Source organism: Xyrauchen texanus, chromosome 10 (genome assembly GCF_025860055.1).
Source record: "Xyrauchen texanus isolate HMW12.3.18 chromosome 10, RBS_HiC_50CHRs, whole genome shotgun sequence".
Lineage (NCBI taxonomy): Eukaryota > Metazoa > Chordata > Actinopteri > Cypriniformes > Catostomidae > Xyrauchen > Xyrauchen texanus.
Window position 1 is genome coordinate 6,758,358 of NC_068285.1, and position 5,000 is coordinate 6,763,357.

A 5,000-nucleotide genomic window follows, 5' to 3' on the forward strand; every position below is an offset into this window, starting at 1 on the left:
TTCTCTATATACTTGTATGACAGGGTATTAGCTTCGATCTGATCAGTATCTTATAAACAGCTCATGCAGTTCAGCGATTATTTAAATGATTTATTCTCTGTGCAATCAATGTGTGAATTATAATAAAAGATCAGAAATGAATTTACCTGCAACTTTATGCACCGTTGCCTCGTACAAAGGCCATCCGCCTTTAGATTCTTCAATCCACCTCTCCACCAATTAAATATACAGATCTGTCATCAAGTCCGTCTAAGAAATCATTAATATTGAATGTTTTATGTGTGATGTTGGAACAATGCTCCAACTTTCATTATCCGTTTCTTCTTTCCACTCGACAAGGGCGAACATTCTTCATCCGTTGGTGTCTATCCTGAACGCGCGTAATTTGGCGGTCTTTTGATTGCGTTTGAATTTTGGCGCGCATAATAAAGATAGGCATTTGCCAGTGACGTAACGTATTGGGGTGGAACGCATGCTAAATCATGGCCTGAAATGCAGACTGAAAGTGTTTCTATCATTCTGTATTATAAAAACTATTCAATAATCAGTAAGAATTAAGCATACTATGTTCATTATGTAAGTCTTGGTTTAGGTCACAGTAATGTCAAATAAATAAATATTTGAACCCTACAAAATGATGAAATAATGATTTTGATGAAAATGAGTTTGGTCTTTATTTTCATTACATATGTTTATACAACGAAATTCTGTGGAAGCAATCCAATGTACAGCACATAACAAATACTTTAAAATGCGTTACATTACAATACATTAAAAATCATTATTGCACAGATTCTGTTATTACATTAAACCCTGCAGTTACAGCATTATCTACACACATGTAATATATGTGTATTATGTGTGTGTTTGTGATACGTGTATGTGTGTATGTGTATGAGGGAAGCTGGATTGACAGAAGTAGCTATGGTTTCTGCAGCCTGTCCACAGCTCTGGCGGGAAAAGCTGTTCCGTAACCGATTAATCTGTGTTCCTGGGGAGCGGAGGGAGACAAAAAGGGGTTTGCAGGATGTGAGTGATCCTGCTGGATGTTTGTGGCCCATGTGAGAACACTTCTGAATAGATGTCACACAGATTTGAGAGGGGTGCCGACAATACTTTCATCTTCACAACCCTCTGCATATACAGTTTTGTGTGCAGCAGTGCAGCCGGAATACCACACAGCAATAAGTCATGATGCTTTTGTGCAGCGGTATAGAAGCTGATCAGCAGTCTGGGGTTGTGTCTGATACAAGTATAGCAACTGTAGACATTATTGTGATACTGTATTACACAATAGAAAGTGATTTGTAAAGGCCCACTGCATCATTTGGCTTCCCGATATTATGGGGTTATGTATTACCATAAACCTCTATATGACTCGAACACAAATGTTTGTACATGCCTTTGGAACAGCACAGATGTGATTATATTATGACTTTTCTTCATTATTATGAAGTAACTGTTTCATTTGTTTTCATGTCTGACATCAGTGACGTCAGTTTTTGCAGCTCTGCCAAGTTTTGTTGAAAGCACCAAAGTTTATTTTATTTTAATGCTAGAGGAGAACCCAGAAATGTGTTTAAATTATATTTGAGGTCCCCAGATATTTATTGGGGTATTTTTGTGTTTGGAGACATATATTAACTGTGTATTATTCTGTATGCATCTGCATATGTAGTGCATGTATTAATGTGTATGTATGTATTTTCTTACATATAGAAATTGATGATATTGATATATGGTTATTGATGATATGAAAAAAATAAAATAATAAAGTTTGCAAATAGAATTTGTGTAGTATTTGTTTTGTTTTTATGAGCCAGTTAAGATAAGGTAAAATACTCATTAAACATTGTGCTAATTCTAAAATGGGATAGAAATGAAATGAAATGTGGATTGTGTAGACTTGTGAAAAGTTCAAACTGTTCAAATAAGAAAAACAAGGAATGAATTAAGGAAACCATAAGCATGTAAAAGGTATTGTTTAAATACATTTGCATAAATAAATTAAACATATTGGTGAAATATATGGTCATAACATACAATATTATATAAATAATAATCATATACATCGTATTAATATATGTCAATATACTCATTTAACACGGACAATTTCTATATGTTATAAACTTGTATCAACATATATCTGGAGATATGTATATATGTGATATATTGTCTTATATTTAGCATATATGACGGCGTCACTTGCGATATAGGGACATATATGTCATATATTACATTTCTGAAATATGAAGACGGAACTTCATTGAGTGAAATCGAAACATTTGAGACGCGTCTGCTGCGACTGTATTGAAGCATTTCTCCACGAGAAAACATGATCGAGATGTTTCTGTAACAGTATCATGAATCATCTCCAGTGGATTATTTACTCACAACTGGACAGAGAGATGATCTCCATTATTATTATTATACTGTTTTACTCAGTATGTGCACTCCAAATCAAGTGTGGGAAGAAACCTTTTGTGTGTGTGTGTTAATAATACTGAACAGACACAGCTCGAAAGATTTCAAGCTGTAAATGAATGTACACAAGTAAATATATACACCAGCTAGTGTGATTTCAGCACACAATTCTTGCTTTGTCATTTACACTTGAACTATAAATCTTTGTAGTACAAATGGAAATGATGTCTCATGTTCTTCAGTTGATATCATCCTCCTCTCTGTAATTCATCGTTTTAACTTTACAACTCTTTATTTTATAATGCAAATATCTTCATAAATTGAACAGTTAGAGGAGTGAGATCACTCTCATCATGATCAGTCTGATTTTGATTTATTCACAGCAGTTTATTTTCTCTGTCAAATCTAATTCAAGTTTTGCTGCTTTTAGTCTATATTTATTCCCTTTAATGTCATCAATGTGCTGATGTACTTCCAAATGCTGACAACATTAATTTCAGAAGAAATGATCATTTAAAATCAAAGTGAGTTACAATAATCGAGTCGAGACGTGATAAAAGCACGGATAGTCCTCTCAAAGTTCTTAAAAGACAGGAAGGTCTTCACCTTTGGTCGAGATCTTAGATGGGAAAAGATGGATTTGACCACAGAGCTGACTTGTTTGTCAAATTTCAGGGCACTATCTGTATTGATCAGTAGACAACAAATAAAGAGAAAAGGATTGCTGGTACTGGTGTCATTATTCCACGAGGAACACACATCATATACAAATTACCAGCAAATGCACCTTTATACAATCCATTACTGCCACCTGCTGGACTAACTCATCACCCATTACTAATAGACACTCAATACACTATCCACATAGACTGCCATGTTTCTTTACATACGTTGTTACATATTGAGATAGAGGCCTAAAATCAATGTTAGAAGTTTGTTCGGACTCAGAAGGGCCAAATACTATGAACTCAGTCTTACTTTCATTTAAATTTAGAAAGTTTAAGCCAATCCTTTAGATCAGACAGACAGGCCTTTAGATCAGACAGACAGGCCTTTAGATCAGACAGACAGCCCTTTAGATCAGATAGACAGGCCTTTAGAGCAGATAGACAGGCCTTTAGATCAGACAGAGAGGCCTTTAGATCAGATAGACAGGCCTTTAGAGCAGATAGACAGGCCTTTAGATCAGACAGACAGGCCTTTAGATCAGACAGACAGGCCTTTAGATCAGACAGACAGGCCTTTAGATCAGACAGACAACCCTTTAGATCAGATAGACAGGCCTTTAGATCAGATATACAGACCTTTAGATCAGATAGACAGGCCTTTAGATCAGATAGACAGGCCTTTAGATCAGATAGAGAGGCCTTTGGATCAGACAGACAGGCCTTTAGATGAGATAGACAGGCCTTTAGATCAGATAGACAGGTTAGGGAAGTGTCTAAGCAGTTTGTGTTTTGTTTTAGCTGAAGATAGATTTGAGTATCGTCCGCATAACAGTGGGAGGAATTGTCATATTTCTTAAAAACCGCCTAATGGGAGCATGTAAAGTGGAAATAAAATCGGGCCCAGGATTGAGCCCTGTGGAACACCACAAGTAAATGGGGCGACACTAGATGAGAATTCAGCAATATTCACTAAGAATCTTCTGTTCTTAAAATAGGACTGGAACCACTTCAAAGCATTAGCTTGGATACACAATGTCTTAAACACGAGAGCAGAACAATGTGGTCAATTGTGTCAAAGGCAGCACTAGATCGAGGAGCACAAGCATTGAAACATGACTCGAGTCAACAGTACATCATTTAACACCTTAACCAGTGCTGGTGTCTCCTGAAGCCTGATTGAAACATTTCACATATCTCATGATTTCCTTCTAACTTACTACCCTTAATAACATGACAAAAGAGCTACAGTAAGAAAGAGATATACCGAGACTGGGCAGCCTTGCCGAATTCCTCTTTCTAAAACAAATCTCTGTGTTGCACCATGTCCTGATTTCAGTCCAGCATAGAGAGTCTTGATAGCATTACAAAAGTACAGCTCAAAAACAGCTTTTGTGTTAAAGGAGATAGAGGCACGAAACCAACGTCATTCAATAGACGACAAAGTTATAGATGAACTTCACAAATCATGACTTAATCGTCTGGAGTCCAGCTGATTACTTTGAGGACTTTTGGCGATTCATTTATTTCTATTTTCTCACACATTACGCCCCAAATATTACATTTGTTTTCTTCCTCACTGCTCCTCTCAAATGATGCATCATCCAGGATACTAAAAGTTTTATGGGCTTTTAAAGGCATCATAAGAGTTGTTACAGTATTGGGAATACTCCTGTGAGCAGATCAGATTTGATCCTGTAGAGGCTCGTATAGAAATGTTTGAATTTCATTGTGTTTTTATTGCAGATCTTCTGTTTTTCTGTGACTCCAGTTGAAGACAGAGAACTTACAGATAACCTGTGTCAACCTGGACAGACGTCTATTCCAGTCCTGCCTACAGCACACAATACTTATTTCTGCTTTTATATGGATGACTGTCCACTTGTTCTCTTCTAAATGAGATGTGTGCAA

At 36.4% G+C, this 5,000-nt stretch overlaps 2 protein-coding genes across 2 annotated transcripts in view; one reads left to right on the forward strand and one right to left on the reverse strand.

The window, feature by feature from the left end:
* The window catches only part of LOC127650479 (uncharacterized), a 1,198,408-nt gene that overhangs the window by 691,859 nt on the left and 501,549 nt on the right, over positions 1 to 5,000 (forward strand).
* LOC127650380 (NACHT, LRR and PYD domains-containing protein 3-like) overlaps positions 1 to 5,000 on the reverse strand; it is a 1,539,373-nt gene that overhangs the window by 421,532 nt on the left and 1,112,841 nt on the right. The gene's annotated exons all lie outside the window — the stretch shown is intronic.